Source organism: Hipposideros armiger, unplaced genomic scaffold (genome assembly GCF_001890085.2).
Source record: "Hipposideros armiger isolate ML-2016 unplaced genomic scaffold, ASM189008v1 scaffold_20, whole genome shotgun sequence".
In the NCBI taxonomy this organism is placed as follows: domain Eukaryota; kingdom Metazoa; phylum Chordata; class Mammalia; order Chiroptera; family Hipposideridae; genus Hipposideros; species Hipposideros armiger.
Window position 1 is genome coordinate 1,336,694 of NW_017731370.1, and position 17,824 is coordinate 1,354,517.

Sequence of the window (17,824 nt, forward strand, 5' to 3'; positions counted from 1 at the left end):
ACTTCCAGTACTATGTTGAATAAAAATGGTGAAAATTAACATCCCTGTCTCTAAAGAATGGTTTTAGTTGTTCCCCATTAAGTATGATATTAGCTGTGAGTTTGTCATATATGGCTTTTATTATGTTGAGATATGTTTCCTTTATTCCCAATTTGCTGAGAGTTTTTATCATAAGTGGATGTTGGATTTTGCCAAACGCTTTTTCTGCATCTATTGATATGATCATATGATTTTTATTTTTTATTTTGTTTATGTGGTGTATCACATTGACTTGCTGGTACTGAGCCAACCTTGCATATCAGAAATGGATCCCACTTGATCATGGTGATATTTTAATGTAATGCTGAGCTGAGTTTGCTAATATTGTGTTGAAGGTTTCTGCATCTATGTTCATCAGGGATATCAGCCTATAATTTTCTTCATAATTACTATTTTTTTAAATTTTTTTTTGTAATGTCTTTGTCTGGTTTTGAATCAGAGTAATGGTTGCCTCATAAAATGATCCTGAGAGACTTCTCTCCTCTTGAATTTTTGAAATAGCTTACAAAGAATAGGTGTTACCTCTTCTTTGAATGTTTGGTAAAATTCACATGTGAAGCCATCTGGTCCACGACTTTTGTTTGTTGGTAGCTTGTTGATTACTGACCTGACTTCATTAGTAGTAATTGGTCAATTCAGATTTTCTGTTTCTTCTTGAGTCAGCCTTGGAAGAATGTATGCCTCTAGGGATATATCCATTTCTTCCAGACTATCCAATTTGTTGGCATATAGTTGCTAGCAGCATTTTCTTAAAAGTTTGTGTAGTTTTGGGCCGGCTGAGTGGCGCGATGGTTAAGAACTCGCTTGGGATGCCAGAGGGCCCCGGTTTGGATCCCACCCATGAGGGCCAGTGACACTGCCCTCTACAGCTAAGATGCTGAACAATAGCTCACCCTGGAGCTGGGCTGCCATGAGTCGCCGGCGACGGCGTAGGCTGCAGCCCCTGTAGCAGTGGGTTGCCATGGGCTACCATATGTAGCCAGCAGCCGCAGTGAGCGGCCGTCCAGAAGCCGGCAACTGATCTGCCTCAGCCGGGAAGAGCGCAATGATGGTGCCAACTTGGGCCAGTGAAGCAATGTCCTCCACAACTAGACTGAAGAACAAAACGACAGCAACTTGTCTGTTCCCCTTCCCCCAATTCCCCAGCACTGTTCCCATCCCCCCAATTCCCCAATAAAAATCTTAAAAAAAAAAGAAAAAAGTTTGTGTAGTTTTGTGGTGTGTGTTATCAGTTCTCCTCTTTCATTTCAGATTTTATTTATTTGTGTCCTCTCTATATTTTTCCTTAATGAAACTGGTTAAAGGTTTGACAATTTTTCTTATCCTCTAAAAAAAAACAACAACAACAAAAAAAACAGCTCTTGATTTCATTGATCTTTTGTAATCTTTTTTTCACCTCTATTTCATTTATTTCCACTCTGATTTTTATTATTTCCTTCACTGTACTCACTTTGGGCATTGTTTGCTTTTTTTTTAAAATCTACTTCCTTTAAATGTAAGGTTAGATTGTTTATTTGAGATTTTTATTATTTCTTGAGGTAGGACTGCATTGCTATGAATTTCACTCTTAGGGCTGCTTTCACTGCATCCCACAGATTTTATGTCATTGTGTTTTCATTTTTATTCATGTGTTTTCATTCATGTCTTAAGTTATCTTCTGATTGCTTCCTTGATCTCATTGTTGACTTCTTCATTATTTGTAGCATGTTATTTAGCCTCCATGCGTTTGTGTGTTTTTCAATTTTTCTCTTGTAATTGATTTCTAGTTTCATACCACTATGGTCAGAGAAGATACCTGATATGATTAAGTATCCTTGTGTACTTGAAAAGAATGTATATTCTGCTACTTTGGGGTGAAATTCTCTAAAAACATCAATTAAATCCATCTGGCCTAATGTGCCATTTAAGGCCACTGCTTCCTTATTGATTTTCCATTGGTGTCAATGGATGTCAAACTTCCCTACTATGTTTTTGTTACTGTTATCCCTGCCTTTATGTTAGTCAATATTTGTTTTATATATTTAGGTGCTCCTATGTTAGGTGCATAGATGTTTACTAGGGTTATGTCCTCTTGCTGGATTGATCCCTTTATCATTATGTAATGTTCTTCCTTGTCTCTTATTATAGTCTTCATTTTAAAGTCTATTTTGTCTGGTACAAGTATTGTTACTCCAGCTTTGTTCTCATTTCCACTAGTGTGAAATATCTTTTTCTGTCCCTTTACTTTCATTCTGTGTGTCTTTTGATTTAAGTGGGTCTCTTGTAAACAGCATATGTAAGGGTCTTGTGTTGTTGTCCATTCAGCTACCCTATGTCTTTTGATTGGAACATTTAACCATTTACATTTAAAGTGATTATTATTGATAAGTACCTAATTATTGCCCTTTTATTAATATTTTGATCATTTGTTTGTTTTGCCCCTCTTCTTCTTAAAGAAGTCCTTTTAGCTTTTCTTATAATACTAGCTTGATGGTAATGAATTTCTTTAGTTTTTTTTGTCTGGGAAATGCTATCTCTTCTTGAAATTTAAATGATAGTCTTGCTGGGTAGATAGCCTTGTAGGCCTTTGTTTTTCATCACTTTGTATATTTTCTGCCACACCTTTGTGGCCTGCAAAGTTTCTGTTGAAAAATCAGCTGATAGATTTACGGGAGTTCCCTTGTAAGTAACTAGTTGCCTTTTTCTTGCTGCTTTTAGGATTCTCTCTTTGTCTTTAATCTTTGCCATTTAATAATGTGTCTTGGTGTGGCCTGTTTGAGTTCATCTTATTTGGGACTCCCTGTACTTCCTGGGCTTGTATATCTATTTCCTTTGCCAGGTTAAGAAAGTTTTCAGTCATTATTTCTTCAAATAAATTCTCTATCCCTTGCTCCCTTTTTTCTCCTTCTGGCATTGCAATGATGAAAATGTTGTTACACTTGATGTTTGTTGTCCCAGAGACCCCTTAAACTGTCTTCATATTTTAAAAACTCTTTTTTCTTTTTGTTCTTCTGAGTGGGTGTTTCCTGTTATCTTCTAAATTACTGATTCAATCCTCTGCTTCATCTAATTTGTTGTTGTTTCCTTTTTGTGTGTCTTCATCTCAGTTATTGTATTCTTTATTTCTAACTGGTTCTTTTTTTATAGTTTCTATGTCCTTCTTTATGCTTACTATCTTTTTGTTGAAATTCTCATTGTTATTTAAGCATTCTTATAACCAGTGTTTTAAACTCTGTCTCTAGTAGGTTGGTCATCTCAATTTCATTTAGTTCTTCTCCTGAAGGTTTCTCCTGGTCTTTTATTTGGGATGTGTTTCTTTGTTTCTTCATCCTGGCTGCCTCTCTGTTTTCCTTCTGTGTGTTAAGTAAAATTTCTGTTTCTCGGTCTTTGCCAGGTGGCCTTATGTATTATATGTGAAGCATGTTCCAGTGGCTCATTCTCCCTGATCACCTGTGCGTGTGTTCTGGGAATGCTCCTTGTGTGTTGTGTGTACAAGTATTGTCCTGTTGTAGTTGAGCCTTGATTGCTTTTGGCACATCTATGGGTGGGATTGACTCCCAGGATGACTCGCTCTAAGGGCTGGCTATGCCCACAGTGTATGAGCTGCTGTGTGGGGGCTGATCCCTCAGGGGAAAAATTCATCCCATTGGGCTTTTTTGCCTGCTGAGACCACCCTTTTGGTGTGCCACTTGGGGAGTTAAATGAGTAATGCTCTGGTGTGGTCTGAAGATGGCCTCTGTGTGTGCTGTTTCTGGTGTCTCTTGGGAGTGGTTCCCAAACAGGCCAATTTCAGCCTTGCCTGTGACCAGCCTGGGACTGCCTGGTAGGAGCTACAAAGCTACATGTAATTGGCTGCTACCTGTGCTAGACCTTGAGGCATGTGGGAATGGCCTTGCTGTCAACCACTTGCTGCCGCCAGTGTTGGGCCTGGGGCAGCTTAGCAAAAGGCCCAGGGCCCCCCTAGGTCTGTTGCCACCTGCCAGTTGCCAATAAGTCTCAGCCATTGAAAGACCCTCCTTAGGTGCTCGAACTTTGCTGGTTGACCCAGTATTGATGGTTGAGAGAGTCCTGGTGATGTAGCACTAGCTGGGTGGGGTGAGGTCCCAGGGCATCACAAGGCATGGTTCATGGATTTTACAAAGTTAATGAAGATTCAGTTTTTGTGCAAGTGCCGAGCCTGTGGCCACTTCACAAGGCAACCTTGGAACACTGCAGCCAGCCACCACTTGCCTTGGGCCCACAGATTACTGAGAGCTCCCCAAGAGAGGCTACAGCTCAAGTTGTGGCTGACTGTCTGCCACCAAAAGTTCCCCAGGTTGCTGCAGGCTGCCCACTGCTATAAACACACTTCCACAGCTTGTGGGGCTGGCTGCCCAGGAGCCAAGAGTGCCTCTGTGATGCAACACTAGCTGGGTGGGGCAGGACAGGGACCCAGGGCTTCACCAATGTGGTATGCACATGTGGATTTTACCAAACCAATGTATTCTTGGATTTGACCTTTTGGGGGAGGGTTCAACGTAGAAAAGATGGTGTTCTGCTGTACACTAGACATGAGGTTCCACACAAGGATAATGGCAGCTCTCCCTCCAGCCCTTGCCCCGAGCCACACAGTGCAGTCTTTCCTCTTATATCTTAGGCACCTCTCAAGTTGCTGCTCCTCCACCAGGGCCCAGGTTAGTGTTTACAAGTAAGTGAGTCTGTGTGTGGGCCCTTTAAGAGGATGTCTGGGTTTCCAGCTGCTTTCTGTCTCACTGGGATGGATGAGATGGACACACAGAGTCCTCATTGATTTTCACGGCCAGATGTGGGGACTTATTTTCCTGGCACAGGACACCTAGGCGGGGGTCCCTGGTGTAGGTCAGGGAACCCTCTCTATTCAGGGGGGACCTCTACCACTGAGATGTCCCTTCCAGTGTTCAACCAATACCTTTGGGTTTGAGATCAGTGCATTTCATGTCTCTGCCCCTCATATCAGTCTCTGTGTGACCTTTTCTTTTTATCCTTATTTATAGGGGATCTGTTCAGCTAGTTTTCAGATGATTCTTGAGGTTGACTGTTCTATAATTTAGTTGTAACTTTGTTGTGGTCCTGGGAGGCAGCAGGCATAGTGTTTACCTAATTCTTTTTCTTGGACCTCCTCACTATTATAAAGTTTTTAACTTCAAAGTCCATATTTTTCACTCCTAAGTTTTCTATTTGTTTCTTTTTCACATCTGTCTTTTTTTTAACCATGGTATTTTATCATTTTTATACATATTATCTTAAACATATTTATTGGTATTTTCTATTCTCTTTTAGGATGCTATCTAGCTACCTTAGGTTTCTGTGAGTCTAATTCTAATGTCTATTGTGACTCTTGCATAATTGGTGTGCATTTTGGACTGATTCCTCTTTTTTTTTAATAATAATATACTCTCTTTTAGATTTATGGAAAAATTGCAAACATTGTATATAGAGTTACCATGTACTTCACATTCAGTTTCTCCTATTATTGACATCATAAATGAATATAGTGCATTTATTATTATTAAAGAACCAATATTTACATCTTATTAACTAAGGTCCATAATTTATTCATATTTCCTTAGTTTTACCAAATGTTTTCCCCTGTTCCAAGATTCCATCCCATATATGATGTTAGTTGACATGTCTCCTTAGGCTCCTCTTGATTGTGAGAGTTTCTTAGATTATCCTACTTTTTGTTGATCTTGATAGTTTCAAGGTATACTGATCAAGTGTTTGTAGGATACCCCTTTATTGGAATTTGTCTAATATTTTACTCGTGATTAGATCAGAAATGTAGTCTTTTGAGAGGGAAATAACAGGTAATGTGGTATTTTCATTACATCAGATCAAAGATGCAGACTATCAACATGATTTATCATTGTTGGTTGTGACTTTGATACATGGTTGAGGTAATCTTTATCAGCCTTTTTCAGTTCTTCATGTGTTTTATAATTTCTGATAATGAGATCATTTTGGCAGGGCTTTTTCCTTTGTGAGAATACCCTGTGGCCTAGGTGTTGGACACTTGCCTCCAGAATGATTTTGAATTTGCCTCTGATAGAAGCCCCTAAGACCAATTTTATGTTAATTTCTTCTGTTTGGGATTCTCAGACACATAGGTAGTATAAATTTAAGTACAAAACACAAAGAAGTTGTAGGCTTGGGATGCTGACTTTTTAAGGGAATCTTTCTTGCAGTTTTCTTGAGCCAGTGTGTAATATTTTTCAAGTCCCTCTTTCCACTGACACTGTAACAATGTGAGGATCTTGGTTTAGGTGAGGATCTAAGCTTTAACCTTCTAATTTATGCAATCCTATCTCTTATCTCAAGTGAGAATTAGCCTTCATAACCCCATCACCATCTGTACTAACACAAAGGAACACACAATCTATAGTTTATATTATAGTTTTGGTTCACTTCAGGTTTTCATTACTCCCTTATTTATGTCACGCAGTGATTCCTGTTTCTTTCATGTAAGCTGACTGATATACTTAAATTAATTTTTATTAAATTTTACCCACCATACGTGAGTTTGTTGTAGGATGGTTTTCTGGTTTCCTCAGTCTACCATATTTTTTAAAGTAGAGAGGCTTTCTCTCAGTCTTATTGGGTCTCTCTCCCCTCAACAATACATGTATGAAAAATTATTTCCCATGTTATCTGTTCTGCAATGATATTGCTGTTTTATTCAAAATTTTGTAAGTCTCAATAGTTTATATTATTAATATGCAAACTAGTTATAACAATTAACATAGAATGTTTCTTCACCTAACTCAATGAAACATTTAACAAAGATAAGATATATTGTTTTACCTTAAGTGCAATTAAGATTTTAAAATAAGTTGAATTTCAGCCATGAAAACTTAAGAATGAATGCTTTTACTTTATTTTTCTTCCAAAGGTTGAACACAATGATCGTCCAAAGGTTTTATGTCAAACCCACAACTAATGAAATGAAGCATATGTCAGAGAAAAGAACCAATTATCTTTAATAGTGCACAAAATTATGAACCTAAAATGTGATTATTTAAATGAAACATAAAATAGAGGTTATGATGTCAATGCCCACAATTCTATTTCTAAGTAACCTACTATTTTTATGTCTCAATATTTTAAATTAGAAGTGTATTACAAAATCAAGTCATTGTTTTCAATAAAAAAAACCTAAATCAAGTAAAATATTGACAGATTACTCTCCATAATTCTTGTTAATTGCCTTTAAGCACAAGGAAGAAGAGTTCAACAGGTTAGCCAACCTACTTAAAAACTTTTCCTAGATCCTGTTTTTTTCTTTTTTTTAATAGTAAATAAATGATTTATATGTGACATTTTATACATTATTCACCTTTGTCACTTTACTTAATCTTCATGATTTGGAGACCGAAAGAGGTGTTCACAGGGGCAGTTTGGGGTAATAATTTGACATCAACAAATATGGACAAATGGTGTCCTACAGCTTACTCAAGAGCCAGGACCCCTAGTAGAGGATGTAAATTTAAAATTATAAATGAAGAAGTCTAGGATAAACAAACTAGGCTCTACATGGTGGGCAGAATCATGGCTTCAATCTTGAGGTACAATGGTACTTTTAAAATGATGTCATGTAAAATCATGCACAGGATGTCCAGACTCACTTTCTATTGGATAATGTGAGACTTACTTGTGAGGACCCAAATTCACCACGGCCTTTCTTGCTTCTGAACATACCCAAATGCCCTCTCCCCTGTGATTCCTGACAAAAGGTAACTTCATTCAATGTCCTCTGCAGGGAAGCCTGCCTGGACTTCCCACTGAAAGTTGATCCCATGATCTTTGTCTATCACAGCGCTTCCTTGTTTCACAGTACTTATTACATGTAATATTTTGTTGGCTTTGTTTTTGCCTTTGGTATCTCTAACTGCATTGTAAGCAACTTGAACCAGAAGTTATGATGGTCTGGCTCAGAATGCTGCCTGGCTCCAGCTCAAACGTCCTTTCTCTAGTTTTCTCCAAGCTTCTCTGGTAGCTCTGACTGCTGTGTCTGTCCTCCCATTACATAAACAAAATGGAATTATAACCAATTCATTTCCATTTCAGCTCACTAAATATGGGGATTTTGCCTTATTCATTCTTCTTTCCCTGGTGTCTTGTACATGATAGAGATTTACTTCTCAAATGGGATGAGATATGATCCCTCTAAAGGTGTCTTTCCTGGGGGCAGAATGGTCAGGTGGTTCTCCTGAATGTGGAGCTTCTTGAGTTGACTAAGCACCCTGATTTCCTTAGGCAGCGAGATCAGGTCATTATCCCTAAGACTGAGTATCTGCAACTTTGGGAGCTTCCCAATATCTGGCGGCAGGATTTCAAAATCATTGCCACTTAGAGTGCACGCAGGGTGGTCAGGTAGAAGAAGTTTCTGGGAAGAGAATTTTTATTTAAGTTGTTGTAAGTCAAATCAATGACCTCAAGAGCTGGGAGGAAGCCAAATACTTGAGGCAAAGTTGTTTAGTCTATTTATGCCAAGGCTCAGGTGCTTGAGTTTCTGAAGGCGGCTGACCTGTGTGGGCAGCTACTCAATCTGGTTGTTACAAAAGTTGAGCACTTCCAAATTCTTCAGTACCACTATGTTTGGTGGCACAGTTGTTAGCTTGTTGTGGCTGAGGACCAGTTGTTTGATATGGGATAAAGAGAACAGGCCGTTGACATACAGCATGTCGGAGATGTGGCGGTCACTCATGTCCACTTCCGGCTGGCTCTCTTCCCAGCTCTTCTCCACCAACTTTTTCAGAGACTTGGACATGATCATGGAGGGCAGCACCTAACAGGTTGGGTGTGAAAATGGCAGGGTTTCACAGGGCACACTACCATGGTGATAGAGATGCAGTCAGCCTGAACTAAAAGTGCACGCGAACAAGGAGCACCTGTCCCGGTGCTCTGCGCAGGCGCACTTGGTGCCACGCTCATTTGCATGCCTGGCCTATGCCCCCAGCCGACAGATCCTATTCTTAATGAATGTCAACTCTAATTAACTGGTACATTAGCACTTTGCAGTTTGCCAATAGTTTTGAATAAGAAAATCAATAATGGCAATAGTATTTCCTATTGAAATCTATAACTGGTTAAATACCTACAATATGACAAAATATAAATATGACAGTCATTTTTCCCTTTCCATGTAATCCATAAAATGAATGCAAATGTTCTGCATTTCACTTTCCCATCTATACAAATAATATTATTGTGTTTAGCTTCCAAAATTCAAAGAACATAATGATAGTTTCAAAGAAATTTATGAGACCCTGGCTAAATAAACTTTTTAGAAATAAAATTAATATAATGCTTAAAATAATTATTATGTAAATATGTATATGATCCTCAGGTTGCCTGCTATAAGCATTTTTTCAAGTTTCTTTTTCTTTTCATTTAGAGATCATCTAAGGATTTTTAAAAATTATCTTTCTAGAGCAAACTGGTCAAAACTGAAATATCTAAACACATTACAAATCCAGGATGAGAGACAGTAATAAGTCAAACTTAAAATTAAATATCTGGTAGAAGCTGCCAGGGCTGTAAAGATGAGTAATAAAGTCTCTGTTCTCTGTGTTTATGCCCATATGAGGTGTGTATCCTTCAGGTTCAATCAGCTATGGCCAGAATGAGAATGGGCATTTAATCTGCACAGGGCTGCCCCTTTGACAAGGTTTTTAGATGAGACAGTTCTACTTAGAATGGGGAATAGGTATGCAGTCAATATGATAAACAACTTTAAAATTTAGCTTTAGAGCAGAGGAATCATGGTGACCACATTTAGAGGTGGAATAAACAAAGCATGTTCTTGGAATGGCAATTAGAACAGGACTGTTCACACAGAATCATGGCCTGGGTTTCAAATCTCTCTCCTTCCTCCACCAAGAAGCATATGGAAAGCTAAATGACAAATGGCAGACAAGATTAGCACAACCAGGACTGGGTCAAACTTCTAGGAATAGTACTAGACCAGCTCATGTGCAATGAGGAAAAATTATGCTAGAAATCCAACTGAGGCAGGCAGCTGTAGATTTGGTACCTAGACTGAGATGCAAATGATGTAATCAGAGGAGAAAGCAAGGCACGGAGGAGCTTGTATTGATGATGACCACCAGACTTTGCTCTTGTTGTTCTGATGGAGGTTGGCTAACCAACACACTCGCATCAGAGTTTGGCTCTTCAGTTCTAACACTGTTCAGTCCATTTTAAGTGGCAGGCCTGAATGGTAAGAGGAAACTGTTTAACCAAGGTTCTGATAATATGATTGCAGAGAGTGAGGAGGAAGACTGAAGCAGAGCAAGATACCTATAAGATATCTATATCAAATTGCAGGAAATATAACTGGATGGGTCATTTCCTTCCACTCCTAGGAAGTGCTACTCATCCTTCAACAGTGCTCCAATATCACCTCTTCTGGAAAGCCTTCTCTGACCACTCCAAGATGTTGACTTAATCTTCTTTGCTTCATTTTTCCTATATTAAAAACCTTTCTAGTTCTTAAGATATTAATATGCAAATAAATATTTATACTTCCAACTGCACCTAGTTATTAGAATCTTTGCTAATTCAATGTCAAGACTCGTATACAAGAGATAATCAATACATAATGTTGACTGAGAAAGAGAAAAAGAAAAGAAGATTAAAAGGAAGAAAAGAAAGAAAAAAGAGAGAGAGGGAGGAAGGAAAGAAGGAAGGGAGAGAGAACAAAGGTAGGTTGGCTCAACATGTAACTGAATGTTGTCAGGCCTGGCCTGGCTCCTGGTCCCTGCATCCCTCTTCCCTTTTCCTTCCTCACATCTGGGCCTGCTGATCTCTTTTATCAACCCCAATCACCTGCAGTGCCCAAGATCACTCCCATCTAAAGAGGTCAACATTCAAGCCTTATTTTCTAAGCTTTAGCATCACATTCCTTTCGACCACTCTGCTCTTAAGACCAACCAGGCCAGGGCTCCTGAGTTTTTCTTGCCTTGCTTCTCTCTCTCCAGACTGAGAGACTGTTGCTACCTGCCAGGCCCATGGCTGGGACCTCCTCCACCTGCTGAGCATAGCCTAACTCACTGCCAGACATGCTTGTCTGACTCTCTTGAGGGACAACCCCCAACACACTACCTGCTTTAACTGGCCTTGGTCCCTCACTGCTGACCATTATCCTAGATTCTTCTCAGGATACCAAAGGTATGGCCAGACCTCAAGGTTTAACAAGAGTAAAACACAGAATCACTGTAGGGATTTTGAGCAATGGAGTGATTAATATATGCCAGGGGAAAACTGTTCTGTGTGTGGATGGAGAGTGAGAGGGCACTCCACTCTACTTGGAAATGGCTATTATCAACAAGACAAGTAATAATAAGCATCGGAGAGGCTGTGGAGAAAAAGGAACCCTCATATACTGCTGGTGGGAATGTAAATTGGTGCAGACACTATGGGAAACAGTATAGAGGTTCCTCAAAATATTAAGGATAGAATCACTGTATGACCCAGCAATCCCTCTTCTGAGTCTCTACCCCCAAAATCTGAAAACATATACCCATAAATGTATATGTACCCCTATGTTCATTGCAGCATTATTCATGGTGGTCAAGACATGGAAGCAATCAAAGTGTCCTTCGATAGATAATTAGATAAAGAAGACGTGGTACATATATACATAATGGAATATTACTCAGCCATAAGAAAAGATGAAATACTGCCATTAGGGACAACATGGATGGATCTTGAGATTATCATGCTAAGTGAAATAAGTCAGACAGAAGAAGTCGAGAACCATATGACTTCACTCATATGTGGGGTATAAAATTGAAAGAAATAAACAAACAAGACAAACAAACAAAAACTCATAGACACAGACAACAGTTTAGTGGTTACTAGAGGGTTGTAGAAGAGGGTAAAGGGAGTCAAATATATGGTGATGGAAAGAAAACTGAATCTGGGTGGTGAACACACAATGCAATGTATAGATGATATATTATAGAATTGTGTACTTGAAACCTATATAATTTTACTAACCAATGTCATACCAATAAATTTAATAACAATTTTTAAAATAATTTATGAAAGCATCCACTTATGCACACTCAAAAAGCCCTGTAAATGTGTTGTTTTTCATCTTAGGAATTCTTGATAGTAACTCATTTTTTGTGTGACAAGAGTGTTTTTCTGGATATCGTTTCTGCTTTTTAAAGAAGGAATTTAGGGCCAGCCGAGTGGCTCAGTTGGTTAAGAGCTCGCTCAAGAGCATGAGCTCTGAGCAACAGCATCGCTGGTTCAATTCCTGGCCTGAGCTGAGCTGCCAACAGCTGCCAACAGGTGGCTGGATGGCTCAGCTAAAGGAAAAATAAATATTAAAAAAATAAAATAAAATAAAGAAGGAATTTGACACCTGATGCCCATTATATTGATGTTAAACTAGCATTTTAAAAGATCCATGCAATGAAATTCCTTGAAACATGTGAAAGATTATGAAGACTTATAACTTGCTCAGATAATTCAGCCAAACAGAGACCATGAAAAGGACTGTGTTTAGTGCTGAATCAATAAACAAAACTGATACACAGAAAATATTAAATTAGTATATGTTAAATGAATGAATGGAGGTACATTGATAGTATCTACTGTATAACACCAAATAGTTTTATGATTTCACTGCATTTGAAGCAAGCATTTTAGCACCTCATACAAACTGCCTTAATATATAGAGAGACATTAATAACAAAAAAACATTAGGAATCTTCTCTGCAAATAGAACAGTCCAAATAAGAAAGGAGAGAGTCTAGAGAAACAGTAACTAATCCCAGACTATTGAACCTTGTCAATTTGAAGGCCTACATTAAGGGGCACAATGACAGCAAGAAGACTTCAGAGATGGGGAAGGTCAAAATACATGCTATTTTCTCATTCAAGAAAAAAGGCCTTGCCATGCATTCTGTCTGGGGCTGAGCATTTATTTAGTGGTAGTAATTGTTTACACTTACAGTTTTTAAAATTAAACCTGCCACAGAAGCACCACAAGGATAAGGCATAGAATTATAGTTTTGATACAAATATATGTTTTACATGTGTGTGTATGTATATACCAGGTGCCAAAAAAATGTATACATGTGGACATTTTGGTCAGTGTTGCTCAAGCAGTGGTTCACCATAATCAGAAGTGCCTAAACACTGATGGTAACCACTTCCTCTTGCAATTGCAGAAGTCAAGCGTGACTTGTATTCATTTTTTGTTATTGGTATATATTATTACAATTTTAATACAGTTTTCCTTTCTTAAAATGTGTATACATTCTTTTTTTGGCACCCTCTGTATATGTGTATACTCGTATGTGTACACACACACACACACACACACACACACGTATATGATTAAAGCAGCAGTCCTACAGAGTTATGTGTATAAAAAGTCAACCTTAAATTGCCACTCTGCCAGGAAATGTCACTTTAAATGTCTAACATTATGCCTCAGGCCTTAGCACTCAGGAACATTAACAGATTGGAAGAGGAAGAAAATCCCATTAACAAAGTCCTGCTTGGTTCTATCAGCAGGTTCTGGTCTTATGTTAATTATTTTGACAAATGAAAAGGAAAAGACATTATCTAAAGCAAGAGATTGTAAATTTTATTCCAGTCTACTAAGTAATTATCTGAAAGAAATTGAGGAATTAGATCTTTAATTATTATGTTTTCTTTCTAATTCTTCTTCTTGACATAATTTAAGGCTGGCTGCAAAGATTTTTTAATTTTTTATTATATATTCTAAAAGTACAAGATCACTGGACTTTGTTCATGTAAACCATTCTTATTACAGATGAGTGAACATGTATTGAAAATGCAGTGCATTCTAAGATGGAACCTCAAATACACAAAAATGTATATAGATCTGGGCAGCAAATCCATAGGTACCAGAAGACACTGCCATTCTGTGTACTTCAAATTATTAATTGAACTTGAAATTTGTGAAAATAAGCCAAGGAAACATCATCTATATTTCTGCTGCATGTATTTCTGTCCTCTCATTAATTCTCCCTGGTGTAAACAAAGTTACCTAACTGTGCACAGAAAAAGCAAATCTGAAGAGCAAAGATATAAAAACTCACAAAGTAAAGGCAAAAAACCCTTGAGTGGGAGTCACGAGCCTGTCTTCACCCAACCTTTGCCTTATAAGCTGTGCAACCTTGATGAAGTCACCAGCTCTCCCTATGTCTCATTCTCCTCAACCATTAAAATCAATAATAATAATAATAATATTATTATTAATAATAAATAATAATAATAATGCTTGATTGCATTTTAGCACCGTGGCAGAGATAGTACTATGTATTTACCATATCATTTCCTCTTTCTGGGAACTCTAGAAGAATCCATTCTTCCCAGCCTTCCTTGTAGTTATGTTGAGGGCCACTTTCTGACTGACTCATAAAACGTAAGCATAAGCTATGTAAGCCATTCCCAAGCTGGTCTCTAAATATATTCCACAAGATCTTGAGCTCTCTCTTCCTGTTCTGTGACATCCTTAGCTGCTACATATCATGTGATGTGGTTACAAGATATGGAAGCAGCCTAGGTCTCTGTGTCACCACCTGTATGAGAGCCTAAGTAGGAAAGCCACCAACCCTACTCAGACTATGATGTGAGCAAGAAATAAATCTTATTTTATTAAGCCACTTAAGGTTTTTAGATTTTTTTTTACCACAGCATAATATAGGACTAATAATAAAAAGATAAGTGAGAAAATAAAATTTACTTGTTTTATAGATCTATGTGCCATACAGATATACAGGATAGTACTGGCAGCAGTGATGGAAAGCTTGTAAAAAATTAATAAAAATTCTAAGGTTTTTAACATTATACCATTACATAGATCATGTAAAGCCTTCCTGAAAGGTAGAATCCAGTCACAATAGACTAGCCACATACTTACTTAAGAAATTAGCATATGTATCTGCCTTTAAATCCAGAAAACATAAACAAGAGATGATCCATTTTACCAAGCATTTCAACTGAAATGACTACATAGTTGTGACCCCATCACCTATTTCATTACAGTGCAATGTAGTCTGACATGAAGTTCCTAGAAAAAGTGACCTCTGGCCCAAAGACAAAAATTCACACAAATGTAAAGTGAATTTTTTAGGAGACCTCTCTTATTGGTTGTAAGTACTCAGAAAAGAACAACATACAAGATTTTATGGACAATACAATTTTATATACACTGATTTTGTCTAAATTTCAAATACTATTAGGTTGTTGGAAAACTCATGACATTTTTTCTATGTTTTTCAAAGGTCATTTATTTATATTAAGAACAAAGATCAATCAATGATATATTGCCCATTTAGTTCAATAATTTTTTGCCACCTTTCAGTGAGATTCATAATTCCTCGTTCTTAGGACATATCTTTATAGGCGAAAAACTGAACAAGGTGCTGATTTACAGCCTCATCTGAATTGAATGTTATATACCATGCGAAGAATTTTGAAGAGAGCAAAACAAGTGAACGTCTGACGGCGCAAGATCAGGTGAGTATGGTGGGTGTGGCAACACATCCCATCCAAGCTCCAATAATTTTTGACAGGTGATCAGATGTGTGTGGTTTCGTTTTGTCATGATGGAATACAACTCCGTTACAATTAACGAGCTCTGGACATTTCTGAATAATGGATTCGTTCAACCTGTCCAATTGCCGACAGTACACATTCAAATTGATTGTTTGGTTCCTTGGTAGGAGCTTGAAATACACAACACCTTTAAAATCCCACTACACTGAGAGCATAACCTTCCTCTGATGAATGTCTGCTTTCAATGTCGTTTGAAGCGAATCATCACGTCGGGACCAAGGCTGTCTGGCACCACATTGTTGTAAACAATCCACTTCTCATCACCAGTTATCAATCGCTTCAAAAAAGGATCGTTTTTTTCACATTTAATGAGCATATTGCAGATGTTTATATGCGCCGTCAAACGAACTTCTTTGAGTTCATGCAGAACCCAAATATCGAGCTTGCTTATGTATCCCAGCTTCTTCAGGTGGTCATGAATGCTTGAATGATGGATGTTCAATGTTTCTGCAATCTCTCGTGTTGTGTAATGTGGGTTTGACTTGATCAATGCCTTTATTTTGTCGTCATCAACTTCGGTGGGCCTCCCTGACCAAGGAACGTTGTTGAGATCAAAATCACCAGCACGAGATTTTGTGACCCATCGTTGGCACTGACGTTCTTGTAGAGCATTGTCACTGTAAACTTTATGCAACTTTTCACAAGCTTGATGCACCTTCTTCCCTTTATGGAAGTAAAACAGTAAAATATGGTGAAAATGCACAATTTAGTCTTCCATCTTGAACTTGTAAAATTTCCCAAAAGTCAACCAAATTGCTCAATTTTGTTTTAGAATGAAGCTAGAACTGTCAGCTGTCAAATGATATAGCAATAACATAGATGCGAATGACTCTAGTACTTCCAAAATAGAAGTAGCGCCATCTGTTGCAAAAATGCGTCATGACTTTTCCAACAACCCAATACTTCTGTTGAATTTGGAGAAAGCCCTCCTGAGGAACTGAAAAAAATGTTATTTATGGTATATTATTATTTTTTATGGGGTATCAAATATTCTTGATCAAATTGTTTAGTCAATCAAAGAATTATTCCTTTTAGAAGCTTTTGAAGGGATATTAATTCAAGTTAATAAAAAGAATCCTTGATTAAATCCAAGAGAATTACAGCAATTCAATTGCTCCTTATTGGATGATTATTAGATGTTACCTTAAAATATTACTGACATAATTAAAAAGATTTGCCATACAATCAGAAGGTCAAAAATCAGTTGAAATAAGGCTAAAAATATTCGTTAAATTTAATTTTTAAATACAGCTTTCCAAAAATCAGACATGTAATTCAGAGCAATCTTGGTGACTCTAGAAGTGCACGAATGAATTTAAACCTGTCAATGACCTACTTTAACAGAAGAAATTACAGCCATCTTAAATACTTGTAATTTATCTTTATGATGATGCCGAGTCACTAATTTCAGGATTCAGAAATTAGAAATTATGGTGAATAACTGCATTTAGTGAAATCAACCATCAGGAGGAGGACAGCAAAGTATATACTTTAAGTAAACAGAAAACTGAGTTTGCCTATTCCTAAATGTCTTGCCATTACTCAAAATTCATAATGTGTCTCTCACACAGGTTAGAGGAACCATAAGGAAATACACGACAAGTCACTAGAGTTAATTCTATAAACACCCACTATATATACAGATATTGAAACAAGCAGCTTGATAAGACTTCATGGCAGTAATTAGCCTGCCTTCCAACTATAGTAAGGACTACTTATTGCCTACCAAAACCTCCACTCTACTCTTCCTCCTTAGAAAACAGAACACTACATTTTTTGATAAATACATTGCTTCCTGGAATAAAACTCCATGTATCCACGAATGAACATTTTATCAAATTCAAGGATAATCTGGGACTTCAGGGAAAGCTGCTTAAAGAAAACTGACTCATTTTGGGGGGACTACCTTTTTTTTCCGCCTTTTTTTACTCCTTCTGACACCCAAATTTATGGTGGCTAGAGCTCCAGGAGCCATCATGGAGTCTCAGTTCCATGCACCAAGAAAGAAGTAAGAACTTGAGCACTTGATGACACCACAGAATTACCACATAATAATTCTAGTTTATATCTAGGCTACTTTTACATGAGTCAGAAGTATATTTCTATATCCTGTAAGCCTCCATTATTTTGGGTTTTTCTGTTATGGGCAGCTAAAAGTGACTTTAACTAATATAATTAGTCA

General features: G+C 37.7%; 1 pseudogene; it reads right to left on the reverse strand.

Annotated features, from left to right (window-relative positions):
• Positions 1 to 8,167: 8,167 nt before the first annotated feature.
• On the reverse strand, positions 8,168 to 8,803 carry LOC109378970 (ras suppressor protein 1 pseudogene; annotated as a pseudogene).
• Positions 8,804 to 17,824: the final 9,021 nt, after the last annotated feature.